The 16783-nt window shown below is 36.2% G+C and overlaps 1 long non-coding RNA gene across 3 annotated transcripts; it reads left to right on the forward strand.

The window, feature by feature from the left end:
• The first annotated feature begins 591 nt into the window (after window positions 1-591).
• LOC130078185 (uncharacterized) lies at window positions 592-16522 on the forward strand. Of its 3 annotated transcripts, none has more exons than XR_008805899.1 (4): window positions 592-829; window positions 912-1027; window positions 5457-5528; window positions 16232-16522. It is a non-coding gene; the product is annotated as an uncharacterized LOC130078185 (long non-coding RNA). The 3 variants fall into 3 exon arrangements; XR_008805900.1 differs by having other exon boundaries at window positions 915-1027; XR_008805898.1 differs by having other exon boundaries at window positions 592-1027.
• Window positions 16523-16783: the final 261 nt, after the last annotated feature.

Below are 16783 nucleotides of genomic sequence, written 5' to 3' on the forward strand. Positions count from 1 at the left end.
CAATTTCTCATTTCAAGCATAACCCATTATTTTGATACTTAATATTTTCAGTCATTCTGGGTTCGATTCCCAGCGAATGCATGAACTGATCAAGTGACAAAAAAATAAACTTAATCCAAAGGGAAAACAAGATACATTTTTTTTACTCCATTTTCTCATTTCAAGCATAAACCATAATTTTGATACTTAATATTTTCAGTCACTCTGGGTTCGATTCCAAGCGAATGCATGAACTGATCAAGTGACAAAAAATAAACTTAATCCAAAGGGAAAACAAGATTTTTTTAAACTCCATTTTCTCATTTCAAGCATAAACCATAATTTTGATACTTAATATTTTCAATCATTCTGTGTTCGATTTCTAGCGAATGCATGAACTGATCAAGTGACAAAAAAATAAACTTAATCCAAAGGGAAAACAAGATAAAAAATGTTTTACTCCATTTTCTCATTTCGAGCATAAACCATAATTTTGATACTTAATATCTTTAGTCTCTGGGTTCGATTCCCAGCGAATGCATGAACTGATCAAGTGTACATCTTGAATGCAATGTAAGTATCTTCTGACAAAAGCGTCTGCCAAATGCATGAATGCTCAGTATATCGCAGAGCCCGATATAATGAAGGTTGAACTCGCTGCCAGAGCGTTAAGGGCAGCAGACAGTGGGGAGTTTGCTCAAATACTCGCTTCCCCTGCGCTTTCTTTTTGACACGTCTAAAGGGTCCTTTCTGTCCCGATGCCACTCTTCCCTGTAGTTTCCATGTGGGGGGAAAGAGCCCGTGACCTCGGCACCAATGTCTTGGCAGAGGCGTTTTGCGAGAGCAGAAGGTCCGAGTGCTGCCAGATACACAGCAATATGATGCTTAAAATGCAACTCAGTTTGTTTTTCAAGCCTCTACCTTCTCTTTAGCAGTTTGCTTGCATCATTTTCCCACCAACTAACAGCAACCGAAAACACGGCCGATACAGGGATGAACGCTTCCAGACTGCGATGAGAAATCGACAGACTGACGGATATAAAATTGGGTGAGTATTTGGACGCCAGAAGGTCAAGCCCCTTTTTGACCCTCCCTTTTCGCCCCCCACGTCTATATTTATGGTCTGCTCCTGTCTCATGTAAAGAACAACAGCAGGAGCGGACCATCACATTTGGTCCCCAGCGTGGGGGCCGTTGGTAATCCGAACCGTTCCAGCTTTCCCACAGAGCCTCTCTTCTGCTTCTCTGCGAATACTCCGGCTTTCCTCATTTGCATCTGCTAATTAGATCCTGTTAGCATCATTTTGTACATGACACCCCTCTAAAGCAAACAAATGAATACATCCACTTGTAAAGAATATAACAATACTGTTAAAGATACTAATTGACTTATGTAAGAGGGATCGGTTTCCATTTTATATGCGTATTCCCAAATGCTTTGTCTAATTAAATATGGACTCTTGGAGGATGTGATAGGATAAATATGTTTGCCTCTCCTTTTCTGTCTATCTAATCATTTCTTGTACACCCTGTTTAGCCACACGCTTGTAAGACATGTGCTAGTCATTATCCATAAGGAGCAACGTTGCATATATGGTGTAATAAGGAATGGAATTGTTTGTCTCTCTATGGACTCTTTCAGCTAATCTGACTGTCTCATTTCTTTCCTATATGAAATTGTTATTCCATTTGTTAGTTTCAGCCAACACCCTAGACTTGCTATATAAACTGCACAAGCACACTAAAGCTGACTTTGAGTGAACTGCACTTCTCTCTATGTGTGTGTGTATGTGTGTGTGTGTGTGTGTCATTGTGTGCGTGGGTGGTCCACTCTGTTCTGCATTGATCATTGATCAAAAAGTCGCAATTATCTTTTAAAATGTTTTATTCTGTGGCGGGAACAAGCTTCCATATGAACCTGAGCAAATCTTGATTGTGAATTTTTTGACCACCATTGTTGTCGTCTGAAACTCCCCAACAGATTTCTGTTGGAATGACTGGATTTCGCCCGCAAAAATTCGCTGAATAAAGGAACCGTTATAGTCTATATCTAATGGCGCGGAGCGGAACGAGTGTTTTAAATTCATTCCTATGGAAGTTGAGCTTCACGCTCGCGCGGTGCGTTGTGGGATCGACCGCGGAACGGAGAAAGCGTTGAGAACGGCCGAGAGCGTCAAAGGTTGGGTAGTTCTCGACCTCGATGCAAATATAACGCGAAAAACAGATACGTCTGTTTTGAGCGTTTAAAAAAACGCCATTGTTTACACATTGGACGCTTTGCAGTTGTTACATATACTGTGTGTAATTGCAGTTTGGATGCTTTCATTGTGATTGTACTGGCTGGGTTTACATATGTATAAAATTGACAGCTTGTCTTTACATAGGGCTACAGGCTATCAAAGCTTGTATCTGTGATGATTGTATTGTTGGGGAAAAAAACAGATTAAACCACTATAGACATGCCCAAAAGTATGGAAGCTTGTTTCCGCCACAGAATGAAAAATAAAAAAGGTAATTGCGACTTTTTATCTCACAATTCTGACTTTTTTTCTCACAATTGCGAATTTACATCTCGCAATTCTGACTTTATTTCTCAGAATTGCAGGTTATAAAGTCAGAATTCCGTGATATAAAACCGCAATTGCGTGTTATAAAGTCAGAATTGCGAGATATAAAGTCAGAATTTATTGATATAAAGTCACAATTGCAGGTTATAAAGTCAGAATTGCGTGATATAAAGTCGCAATTGCGTGTTGTAAAGTCAGAATTGCGAGATATAAAGTCAGAATTTATTGATATAAAGTCACAATTGCAGGTTATAAAGTCAGAATTGCGTGAAATAAAGTCGCAATTGCGTGTTGTAAAGTCAGAATTGCGAGATATGAAGTCAGAATTGATTGATATAAAGTTGCAATTGCTTGTTACAAAGTCAGAATTGCATGATATAAAGTCAGAATTACGAGATATAAAGTCAGAATTGATTGATATAAAGTCGCAATTGCGTGTTACAAAGTCAGAATTGCGTGATATAAACTATTCTGAGGGGAAAAAGTTAGTCTTTTTTCCCCCTTAGAATTGGCCTGATAACTCGCAATTGCTAGTTTATATCTCACAATTCTGAGAAAAGTCAGAATTGTGAGAAAAGTCAGAAAAGTCGCAATTCTGTATTTTTTTCTCGCAATTGCGACTTTTTTTCTCATAATTGCGACTTTATGTCTCGCTATTGCGACTTCATTTCTCAGAATTGCGACTTTATATCGCAATTGCGACTTTATTTCTAAGAATTGCGACTTTATATCTCGCAATTGCGACTTTATTTCTCACAATTCTGACTTCATATCTCGCAATTGTCAGATACAAAGTCGCAATTATTATTATTATTTTTTTTTATTCAGTGGCGTAAACAAGCTTCCATACAAAAGCGAAGGCATTTTAGCAAGGACATTCACTGCTACAGATACAAATATGACAACGTTTTCAACAAATTTTTTTTGTAATGCTTTTTGGCCACTCATTTAAGCTTTGTGTGGGCTTGAAAACGCAAACCTTTGGAAACGGGTTTCAAGTGCAGGTTTTTGTCTCCATGTACCTAAACTACAAAAACACAAATCTGTGAAAATGGTGATGGCATGTGCATTTACAGATTGACATCGCCAACTACTGGCATGGCAGCAGAATACAGCTTTTTAAATCGTTTTTGCGATCTGTGTGAACGGGTTCATTTTGACAATGTTGTCGTCTGTACGAGAAAAACGCAACTTTTCCGTATTTAGTAAATCATTGGTCTTGTAAACACATACACTCAAATGCATTAAATGATGTTTTATTTTAACAAGGTTCGGGAGGAGCAGGTGCAGATAATTACCCCAATCAGCACAAGTGGAGATCAATCAGTAATCAACTCAGGACAAGATAAATAACAGCGGAACCCACCTTTGTTCCTTGACAGTTTATTAGCATCCCACCTCCACCCCATCTCCTCACTTTTAGTTCCATCTATAGTTCCATCTACTCTTACCAACGGGGGAGTACTCTGGGTTCGGGCAAAAAATTCCGAGCTCGGAGCCCTCCACCCGGACAGCACGCCAAGTACGCATAACCTTTACCATAATAATTATATGTAGATGTGAACTCGTGAAACAGCACATGCATCTGGCCGGAGGGCAAGCCGCTCTAAACTAGTTTTATGTGTTAGTTTGACATTTAGTATAGTGCACTTTCCCCCCAACAGCAGTATTTTCACATGCATTTGTAACATCAAAGTATATCTATATTATATGGATATTGTCCCATCCTGTATTGGAGTTTCAAATTGAACTGAGTTCGTTCGTGCAGGACTGAAAATCTTCAGTACAAATATGTGAATATGTGTAGCTAATATTTGAAACCTTTGTTGCATTATATGTCAATTCCAGAATATAATACACCGAATTATGGGTTATATTGTGCAGTATTCAGTAAGTGCACTAATGTTTCATTCAAAACACGACACTGTAAAAAGGGGCGGGGCGATTTCCACAAATCCAGCGGGAGTCTCGTGTCACTTCGTGAAAAACAATTTAGCACAAGTTCGTTGATTTATTAGCATTCCAGCACACTGAATATAGTTGAGCTTCATTTGAGTCATTGATTGATTTATTGTTTCTGTGGTTAATCACTTTCCCAGAGGTATTTTGTAAGCTCTTTATCTTCACAAACTTAAGCCAGAGGTAATTAATCCGATTTCTGTAGTTGCAGCGCAGAAATGCATCATGAATCAAATATCAAGCGTGACTAGAACATCAGTTTCTCCTATAATGACAATCTTACGGTATCATCTTCACTTCATCAAAAGTTCAGTCATTTGTATAGTCTGTCTGCGACTGCTTGTCTAATCATTTCAGAATGCATTGTTATTTTTCCTTGATTTAGCCTACACTGTTATGGAAGAAACACACTTTAATCACCTTTTATTTTTCCAGCTAAACAATGCTTGTTTAATCACTTTACAAAATCACAGGTATTGCAGATTTACTGGTAAAATCACTGTAACGCATGATGACCTTTTGCTTTTATACTTCAATGAAGATTTTAATCCTAAAACAAACAGAGAAACACCTCTGACTATGTCACGAAAACATAAATAATAATAATGTTTTTGTGCTACTGTTTTGAGAACATTATTAAAGACCAGATAACGCTGAATGAATGTTCTATGAATGTTACTGTAAGAACATTTGTTCATAACTTTGAGAGAACCTTGCCAGAACGTTCCCTGTTCGTTGGCGAGTCTCTACGAATCGGTTTAATAGTGAACGAGAAGCAATGATTTGTGTTGTGTAAAGATGTCAGTGTTTTAGATCTGTTTTGTCATTCAATGGTATGTTAAAATAACGATAAATATGTTTTTATTTGTATCTTTTAATACAAATCTAATGAATGAAGAGAGTTTTTATTTTGAGAAAACATGCTTTCCATCTTCTCTGTGCTTTCTTGCAGATGTGTGTAAGGTCATGGTCGCCGTCCTCGAGGCAGATTCGACCTTCCGCTTCTGTTTCTGTGTGTGTTCAGGTCTGTCAAAACCACTGGATTCACTTACGTTTAACTGGCAAAACCTTGAGCGATAGAAAGTGGCAGTGAAGAGAGAAACGAGGCTAAAAGTGCCGTTTTCCTGCCTTAAGCCTGAGATTAAAGAGGAAAACAGCTTTACAGGAACATTTCACCCAAAAAACAACATATTATTCTCACTCCAATGTTGTTCCAAACCTCTAGGATGTTAGTTTTTCCTGTGGACTTACTGTACCAGTTATACCAGGTTTGGAATGACATGAACATCATTCATTATTATTTGGTTACACTTTACAATAAGGTTCCACTAGTTAACATTGGATAATGTATTAACTACATTAACTTTTATTGTTTAAGGTTGATATGGGATTTAGAAACTAATTAGTAATGCAATATTTTTTACTTTTTGTTTGTTCAAATTTATCTGGTCTTTAATAACATTCTCAAAACGTTTGCACAAATATATGATATTTGCAAATTTATACATGGTTCAGGAAATGTTTCAATTGGACATTCGTCCAACAATTTTTTTCAAAAGTAACGTTCAATGTTTGCCAAATTTATAAATGTAACTACTTGTTTCAGAACGTTCAAAAGTAACAGTTCATAAGTAACGTTTTAAAAGTAACGTTTTAAAAGTAACGTTTTAAAAGTAGCGGTTTAAAAGTAACGTTTTAAAAGTAACGGTTTAAAAGTAACGTTTCAAAAGTAACGTTCAATGTTTGCAACATTTTCAAATGTAACTACTTGTTTCCGAATGTTCAAAAGTAACGTTTCAAAATTAACGTTTTAACAGTAACGGTTCAAAAGTAACGTTTCAAAAGTAACGTTTTAAAAGTAACGGTTCAAAAGTAACGTTTTAAAAATAACGGTTCTAAAGTAACGTTTCAAAAGTATCGGTTCTAAAGTAACGTTTCAAAAGTGACAGTTCAAAAGTAACGTTCAATGTTTGCGACATTTTTAAATGTAACTACTTGTTTCAGAGCGTTCAAAAGTAACGTTCCAAAAGCAACGTTTTAAAAGTAACGGTTCAAAAGTAACGTTTCAAAAGTAACAGTTCAAAAGTAACGTTTTAAAAGTAACGGTTCAAAAGTAACGTTTTAAAAATAACGGTTCTAAAGTAACGTTTCAAAAGTATCGGTTCTAAAGTAACGTTTCAAAAGTGACAGTTCAAAAGTAACGTTCAATGTTTGCGACATTTTTAAATGTAACTACTTGTTTCAGAACGTTCAAAAGTAACGTTTTAAAAGTAACGGTTCAAAAGTAACGTTTCAAAAGTAACATTCAATGTTTGCAACATTTTTAAATGTAACTACTTTTTCAGAACGTTCAAAAGTAACGTTCCAAAAGTAACATTCCAAAAGCAACGTTCCAAAAGTAACGTTTTAAAAGTAACGTTTTAAAAGTAACGTTTTAAAAGTAACGGTTCAAAAGTAACGATTCAAAAAGAAACGGTTCTAAAGTAACGTTTTAAAAGTAACGGTTCAAAAGTAATGTTTTAAAAATAACGGTTCTAAAGTAACGTTTCAAAAGTATCGGTTCTAAAGTAACGTTTCAAAAGTGACAGTTCAAAAGTAACGTTCAATGTTTGCAACATTTTTAAATGTAACTACTTGTTTCAGAGCGTTCAAAAGTAACGTTCCAAAAGCAACGTTTTAAAAGTAACGGTTCAAAAGTAACGTTTCAAAAGTAACAGTTCAAAAGTAACCTTTTAAAAGTAACGGTTCAAAAGTAACGTTTTAAAAATAACGGTTCTAAAGTAACGTTTCAAAAGTATCGGTTCTAAAGTAACGTTTCAAAAGTGACAGTTCAAAAGTAACGTTCAATGTTTGCGACATTTTTAAATGTAACTACTTGTTTCAGAACGTTCAAAAGTAACGTTTTAAAAGTAACGGTTCAAAAGTAACGTTTCAAAAGTAACATTCAATGTTTGCAACATTTTTAAATGTAACTACTTTTTCAGAACGTTCAAAAGTAACGTTCCAAAAGTAACATTCCAAAAGCAACGTTCCAAAAGTAACGTTTTAAAAGTAACGTTTTAAAAGTAACGGTTCAAAAGTAACGATTCAAAAAGAAACGGTTCTAAAGTAACGTTTTAAAAGTAACGGTTCAAAAGTAACGTTTTAAAAATAACGGTTCTAAAGTAACGTTTCAAAAGTATCGGTTCTAAAGTAACGTTTCAAAAGTGATAGTTCAAAAGTAACGTTCAATGTTTGCGACATTTTTAAATGTAACTACTTGTTTCAGAGCGTTCAAAAGTAACGTTCCAAAAGTAACATTCCAAAAGCAACGTTCCAAAAGTAACATTCCAAAAGCAACGTTCCAAAAGTAACGTTTTAAAAGTAACGTTTTAAAAGTAACGGTTCAAAAGTAACGATTCAAAAAGAAACGGTTCTAAAGTAACGTTTTAAAAGTAACGGTTCAAAAGTAACGTTTTAAAAATAACGGTTCTAAAGTAACGTTTCAAAAGTATCGGTTCTAAAGTAACGTTTCAAAAGTGATAGTTCAAAAGTAACGTTCAATGTTTGCGACATTTTTAAATGTAACTACTTGTTTCAGAGCGTTCAAAAGTAACGTTCCAAAAGTAACATTCCAAAAGCAACGTTTTAAAAGTAACATTCAATGTTTGCAACATTTGTAACAGTAGTTAAATGTAACTACTTTTTCAGAATGTTCAAAAGTAACGTTCCAAAAGTAACATTCCAAAAGCAACGTTTTAAAAGTAACGGTTCAAAAGTAACGTTCCAAAAGCAACGTTCCAAAAGTAAAGTGATAGTTCAAAAGTAACGTTCAATGTTTGCGACATTTTTAAATGTAACTACTTGTTTCAGAGCGTTCAAAAGTAACGTTCCAAAAGTAACATTCCAAAAGCAACGTTTTAAAAGTAACATTCAATGTTTGCAACATTTGTAACAGTAGTTAAATGTAACTACTTTTTCAGAATGTTCAAAAGTAACGTTCCAAAAGTAACATTCCAAAAGCAACGTTTTAAAAGTAACGGTTCAAAAGTAACGTTCCAAAAGCAACGTTCCAAAAGTAACGTTCCAAAAGTAACGGTTTAAAAGTAACGTTCCAAAAGTAATGTTTTAAAAGTAACGTTTTAAAAGTAACGGTTCAAAAGTAACGTTCAATGTTTGCAACATTTTTAAATGTAACTACTTGTTTCCGAATGTTCAAAAGTAACGTTAAAAAATAAAATAAACATTAAAAAAGTAATATTTGCAAAATGACGAAATGGAACGTTCCCTTAAAATGAAACTTTTTCATTTTTTAATAAGAAACATTAAAAAAATGGCACCTTCAGAGAACATCATAAATAACTCAATGGGAACACATGTTTGTTCCTCTCCGCTGTCATCTAAACATCATCAAGCACATTTGACCAAAACATGAAAGCAAATGCTTTTCCACCCCACGAGCTTCATTAGAGCCGCGCGTCTTCTGTTCTGCGCAGACCTTTGCGTTCGGCCTTTTGTCTGTCGGACCGAAGCGTTTCTGCTCAGCGGGTCCAAACTTCTCCGCGCAGTAATTAACCTCTCTGAGGAGAGTGTGTGTGTGAGAGAGAAACACATAAAGAACTGTATAAGAGCCCAGAGCAGAATGGATTCTGAGAGCGTCTGTCTCGTGTGCACGATCCCATTCAAAGCCACGCGTTCTTCCTCCTCTTCCTCTTCTTTTAACACAGGTGAGCTCCAGCATGTAATGAAGGGAAACTGTGATATGTGGAGCCGAGAGCAGATCTTTCTCTCTTAATGAATACAGAAAACACAGCGTCTGAATGGACGAGCTCGGGCTCCTGCTGAAGAAGGCCCTCTGACGCCGGCTCTTATTAAAGCACATAAAGCACAGGCAGAGAAAGTAATTTTGTTCGATCCTTTTCTCCTGGTGGTTTCTGCCACTTTTTTACGGAGGGGCTTTTATGGAGCTCATAATTATTTCGGTGAGTGGCCTCAAGCACAAACCCAGGAGTCTTTGTATCTTTTTGACATTTTTGGGAGAAAATGGATGTCATATTAACATTTCTGTCATTTCTATTTCAGTTCTGAACCAAGAGCATGCTTTGCTAAAACACTGGCATGTTTTATGCTTGTTATTTGGGTTTAGCATTTGATATTCAAAAGACAACATATTTGCAAATCGAATTAATTTGAACTAATGTAGTTAACTAGTGGATCCTTGTTGTAAAGTGTTACAGTTTTTCTTTCTCACCTAATTTGCTATTTCTGCTGTTTTGTATCGTAATATTGACGTACAGAATATTCACAATTATTACAATATTTAAAGTGACATCATTCTTGAAACAAAATATTTTGGTTTCATTGGGTAACTAGTGTTAACATGAACAATACTTACACAGCATTTATTAATCTCTACATTTACCTATACATTTTTAATATAAAAATCTGTCAACATCAGTTAATGCACCGTGAACTAACATGAACATAACATTAACAAAGGTTATTAAATGCTATAAAAAAATATATTCCTTATTTGTTACTTAATGTATTATAAAGTGTTACCGCTTTTTCATGTTAATGATTTAGTTTTTTACCGTTTATGACTCATAATAGGCAACGACAGGTGCAGTTTTTGGTTTTAGCATTTGATATTCAAAAGACTGAATAATCTGAATGTTTTGACTGGACTGATTATATTATGTTTGTTTGGGAAAACATCACAAAAAGGTGCCATTAGTAAATGCATTAATAACATTATCAGTGAGCAATGCAGTATTTATTAATCTTTCATAACATCAGTGCATGTTTGCTCAGGTCCAGTAAATAATAATTATAACAGATGAACCTTTTGATTTGAATAATGTTGAAATTAACATTAGCTAAGATTAATAAAGGCTTTAGGAGTTAAATAATCTAGTGTTAAAAAATGGATCCTTGTTGTAAAGTGTTACAGTTTTTCATTCTCACCTGATTTATTTGCTATTTCTGTTGTTTTATATCATATAATATCATATAACCAGTATAATTTTAATCGTTCCCAATATTGACAAACAGTATATTCACAATTATTTACAATATTTACAGAAACAAAGGCTTTGGTAACACTTAACAGTAAGGTTTTATAGCTATTTAGTTAACATGAACAATACGGTAACGCTTCCTTTTACAGTCCTGTTACCCATGTACTTATTATAGTAATTACAATTACTGGGTAATAACTAACCCTGAACCGTACTTACCTTATATTAGCCAGTACTTTCTAGGTAAGTACACTGAAAGTACTGTACTGTAAAAGGAAGCGTTACCATCAATACAGCATTTATTAATCTCAACATTTACTAATGCGTTTTTAATATCAAAATCTGTTAACGTTAGCACTACTAGTGAACTAACATGAACAAAGGTTATTAAATGTCCTCATTTGTTACCTAATGCATTATAAAGTGTTACCGCTTTTTCATGTTACAGTTTTTTACCGTTTATGACTCATAACGCAGGAAATAAAAGGCGAGGACAGGTGCAGTTTTCCTGGAAACAGATATTACACTAGATATTAGACATTTCCTGGAAAGCTGCGATTGTTTTGAGTGTTTGTAAAGCGAGAGGGCTTCAGGGAGCCGGTGTCGAGTCCCAGGCCTGGAGAACGTGTGTGAAGGACCGGAGGCTTCAGACGTGTCGTCTTTATCTGCGGTTTGATGTTGAGTCGTGTCACAGTGAATCTAACACACCTGCTCCCGTGATCGCACTCGACCTGCGAAGATCGGCTCCAAAACTAAATCAAAGACACAAGAGCTCTGGCATTTCCAGCTCTGAACCTCTGCATATTAGCGTCAGTGTTTGTGGAGCACGTTCACATTGTTTAAGCAGCTTTACAGAAAATCATGATGTTGTGTTTATAATATCTTAATATGTTCATGCCTTATAGTCACACTTGGAAATGGCAATGGCAATTTATTTATATAGCGCAATTAAATACAATTTACATTGTCCAATGTGCTTTACAATATTAATAAAAAAATCATAAAAACTAACAACAGTACAAATATAAATTTAAGTAAAATACCATAAAATAAGTGCTTCACCAATTTAAAATAATCTTAAGCTTCTTATCAGATTAGAGTTTGACGATAATTTTGCAAACAATGATGCAAACAATGCAAGCAGTTGAGATTTGCTTGACCGTATATATTGTTTATCTGTTGAATATTGTGTCTGATATTGATGAGGTTTGCATCATCCGTCAGATTTCTTCTTCTTCTTCTTCTTCTGCTCTTAAGTCTATGGCCGCCCATAGAACCGTATTGTTAAAAGTTGTGAGATTTGGCACACCGATAGAGGACAGTCCGAACATCAACCACTGCAATTCTGGAGTCCCTAACTCAATCCCTCTAGCGCCACCAACTGTCCAAAGTTGCACTCACATAAATGCTTTTCAACCATAAATGATTGTTTCCTCTGATTCCTTGGCTCAACAATCCTACTTTTTTGATACTATTATTTAATAGCTATTAATAACTTCTGTACGGTTTGGGCGAAAATCATAAAATTGGTGTCTGTTGATCCAGTGCAGCACATCGAGTCGAATAATCCACAATATTTGCTAACAGCCATTTAGACTTTTGTTGTAAAATGCTGTATTTCATGACTGCATTATCATCGGCACAATGCCATGAAGGACATCCCCACATTCTGATCAAAATTCATAATAGCTTATAGCTTTAAAATATGCTTTTGATCCATTTTGCTTGTTTTATTGAGATTTCTTGAGTCATACTGAGAACAGTGATACCAATTATGCGATATTTTCGGTCGAACTTGCTTTCTTTGACTAAAATAATCTAAAATGCCACTCATTGTTGCAGTTTCATGAAGCCGTAACTCTTGCATAACTCATGCCTTTATTGTGCATAATTGCTGCTTGCAACTATATATGATTCTGTTATTTCCCCGTTCATTACTGTAAAGCTGCTTTGAATCTGTATAAAGCACTATTGAAATAAACCTGACTTGATTTCTAGGCGTTTTCTGATCTCTAGATCCTTTAATGTGCATGGGATTTTTCACCCGTTTTATTGTTTTTGATTATTATTTCACTATGCATTGCATTCGCAAACATCCATGAAAACCTCAACGGATGTGCATTTCCCTCTTATCTCAACGCTGAAACATGACCCTATAGACCCAGGTCTGTGTTGCACATCTTTGGTGAGTGTGGCATGGCGTGGGTCCATTGCATGTTGGTAGAGATGAGGTTCACCTCCAGCCATCCCTCCTCCCCTCCCTAGTCTTCTGCTTGATTACTCATAATGTAATTTTAATTAAAACTGCGGTGTCAAAGGGTTTTGCGAGCCCAGATTGCAGCACTGTGAAGCTCCTCTCTTGCTTCAGAGGAAATGCATCTTGACACCGCCGGGACGCCGAGATCAACAAAAGCTGCTCCTCTTTATGGGCATGTTATCATATCACCGTGAGTCTGGTCATGGACGGCCAGCGTGCGAACGATTATCTTTACATCCATCATGCATTATCTGCATATCAGATTATTGTGATCATTAAAGCACAAGTTCCAATCTCTGCCTAACACGTTCATTGTGTCTGCTTAAACCAATACATCTAGTTAATAGTGATCAGTTGACTTAACTTAAAATTTTTTAGGAAACCCTTTGCCTTAAAATTATTAAGTAAATAAACGTCATGCTTAATTAAAAAAATTAAGTAATGTGGAATTGTCAACTGATCATGCAATATTGTGATTATTAAAGCACAAGAGCCAATCACTGCCTAACACGTTAAATCTGCTTAAATGAATACATCTAACTAAGCACATAACGTATTATATGAATCATCACGCACCAATGCTACATTTTTCTAAATGTCATTAAGAAAAATTTCTGTTTTCTGTTTCAACAAGACAACTTCGTGACAATAGAAGCTTGTTTCCATGAAATAAAAAATAAGAAAGGTGAAGGTTATTATGACTTTTCATCCCACAATTCAGACTTTTTTCTCACAATTATAATTTATATCTCATTATTATTATTATTTTTTGCTTTTAATAAATTTAAACTTAAACGTAAACTTAGTTTACTGTTTAACCAAACGATTTGTCAAATGTTTTTGAATTAACAAAACACAGTGTATACATTTGGAATAGCAAGAAATAGTAAGAATTGCGAGATATAAATAACCTTTCATAATTTCGAGTTTATAACTCAATTCATAGAAAGAAATGAGAGTTGTGAGTTATATGCAACTGCAAGAAATATAGTCAGAATTGTAAGATAAAAGTTCAGAACCTTTTACATTTTTTATTGGTAGAAACAAGCTTAGCCAAACACATGCTTCTCTAAAATACTTGTATGTTATATTCTGTTATATTTCGTTTTTTTTATCGCAAAAATGATTGTTTTCCAACAGGTTTCCCAAACACTCCATAATTCTGTCATGATGTTCTCTCTCTCTCATGTCATTAGAGTAACGATTTAAAAGTGAGCAGTATTATTTTGTACCTGATACGATATATTAGATGTGAGTTTTCTTGCAGCAGATTTTTGAATATATAAATACATTAAACTTTCGTTTCATTCATACAAGCAGAAAAGTTATCAATTTGAGTGGATAGAGCAGGCTTCCAGATAACATAGAGTTAGATGTCATCAGCGTAGAATTGAAAGATCGATGTAAAATCTGACCCCGGAGGTAGTGTGTAGATGAGGTATAATAACGGACCAAGTACGGATCCCTGGGGAACACCTTGCTTCCCGGACAGCAATTCTGCATTTAACAGACGTGTACAGTAATAGCCGTGCAAACACAACCTGACGTCTAGCCTAAAACAAAGCAACATTTGGGCTGTCAGTGAAACTTTAATAGACGTCTAAACCATCGCCCAAGAATAGACTAGTCATCAATTAGATATCAAAGAAATGAGTGAAGAAATGAAACCAAACACCTTGTAATCACTGTTGACGGAATATCCTTCATCTCGCAAGTTATTTTGGCAAAACCGACATTCAAGGTTATTTTGGCTAGAAGTGTGTTACTCATAGCCGGACTATATCGGGTCTATAGTTAACCGAGACGGAGAAATGACGGCTATTGCATGCTGGGAACAGTGTCGGCCCACATCTGGTACACGTGGATTGCACACGGCCCAGATGTGAGCCGGATCTGGGCCGACACCGTTGCTGTCTGGGTTCGTAGATCGAAAATCCTGGACTGAAATGTGAAAGTGTCTACCAGAGAGATAGGAGGAAAACCAAGGAAGAACAACAATGGAAATCCGAGAGGCGGGACATAAATAAACCATGACAGAGGGTATCAAAGGCCGTTTCATGGGCAAAAACCAGATTGAAAGATATCAAAGAGGATTTATTTTTAGCTAGACAAGCTGGGAGGCAACAGTACTTTACAGTAATTTGGTAGATTGGATAATTAGATAGAACTGATGGGTCAAGAATGAAGTAGAGGACTGTTGCTTGATTTGTTAATCATCTTTTGCAAAGAACAAAAAAAACGAACGAGGCAAGTTCAAGTTTAGAGCAGATTTGTAAGTTTTGAGGTGCAAGAAAAGCTAAATAAAATGTAATAAAAGTGCTTATAGTTGAATTGAATTCGTTTAATAATTGATGTGTGTGTGTGTGTGTGTGTGTCTATGGGGTTAATCAGTCACTGTTTTCAGTTAATCAGTCACATCAATTACTGTTTTCTGAGTTGAGATTGTCCTCCTTATACTGTTTTTTAAAGTCCCCCTGTGGTGTAAATCCAGTTTTTAATGTTGTTTATGTGTATGTGGTGTTTTTAATACGCTTTAAGACACACCTTGTGTAAGTTCATAAGTCGACAGCATTGCTGAGTATTTCCTCCTTAAAACTGCAGTGAACCAAAGACAGTCTCAAACACACGGTTTGAAATCGCTGGTGTTTCTGACGTCACAAACGACCTTGTAACCAATCAGATCAACGTGTGATCGTCAACCAGTGGATCTCTGAGCTGAGTGAGTGAGTGAGTGGAGGCGGGGCTCATTTGCATATTCATAGAACCACGGATACTAAATGAGGCAAGGGTGTCGATTTACATTCTATTTTTTATCTAGGAAAAAAACTTTAAATAAGTCATTTTGGTGATCAAAGATGATTTTTAAGGGATGTGATTATTGACTACAGGGGGACTTAAATCATTTTCCCCAGTCTTTGTTGAAAGCACTTTTTATTATCTATAAAATATACGTTTGTTTTTCCATTTAAAAAAAATCTTCAATTTGCGGCAGTTCAAGAAATATGGACCACTAACCAGCGAAACGCCTTTAATGTAAACCACAGAAGAAAGAAAGAAAGGATCCCAGCAAGCGTTTAAAAGACGTCGAATAGCCGTCCAAACACAGCCCTGACGTTTAATAGACGTCTAAACCATCGGCCAAGAATAGACTAGTCGTTTCATTTCTTTGTTATCTAATTGATGACTCTATTCTTGGGCGATGGTTTAGACGTCTGTTAAAGTTTCCCTGACAGCCCAAATGTCGCCTTGTTTTAGACGTCAGGGCTGTGTTTGGGCGGCTATTAGACGTCTTTTAAACGCTAACCTGCTTGCTGGGATGTTTGCTAGGATGGTGTCTCCACGACTGTGGTCTGATATTGACGGATCTCCTCTTCTACAGTAGTCTGTGGGACACCGAGCCTCCCGCTGCGGTTGGCCGGTCAGCGAGCCGTGGTGTAAGAGGTTTTAACTTTGCTAACCTTCCTCTGCCAGGATCACGACGGCCTGCTGCTGCCGGGGAATATTGGAGCGGTGGGTCGCATCCCGGCCTTGGCAAACCTCTGACGGGATGATATTAAACTCTCCATCGGTGTCAGATGGAGTAAATAAACACAAAGGTGCACATCCTCTGGCAGGGGTCGCGGATCCGTCCAAACGAGAGTCCAGGTGAGCCTGTGCTAATTAGGCTTCACACACGGTCAAAAACACACACGGTGAAAACACACACGGTGAGGATGTTCAATCAGTCGTGTAACATGTTAGAAGACATGCTATTCTACACTCTAAAAAAGTGCTGGGTTGTTTCAAACCAACTTTGGGTCAAATATCTATGGACAAACCCAGCTGTTGGGTTACATTTTTAAATCACATTTTTTACCCAACGTTTGGGTTTGTCCATATTTGACCCAAAATTGGGTTAAAACAACCCAGCTTTTTTTTTTAGAGTGTAGACTCCTAAAGCTGTGCAATTAATGAGGAAACATAACTAATGTGAAGCACTCCTGATGTGGGCTCATTCTGCACGTATTCTACATCGTGTCGGGA

Source organism: Rhinichthys klamathensis, unplaced genomic scaffold, assembly GCF_029890125.1.
Source record: "Rhinichthys klamathensis goyatoka isolate OS25496 unplaced genomic scaffold, OSU_Roscu_1.1 h1tg000828l_1, whole genome shotgun sequence".
Taxonomy (NCBI): domain Eukaryota; kingdom Metazoa; phylum Chordata; class Actinopteri; order Cypriniformes; family Leuciscidae; genus Rhinichthys; species Rhinichthys klamathensis.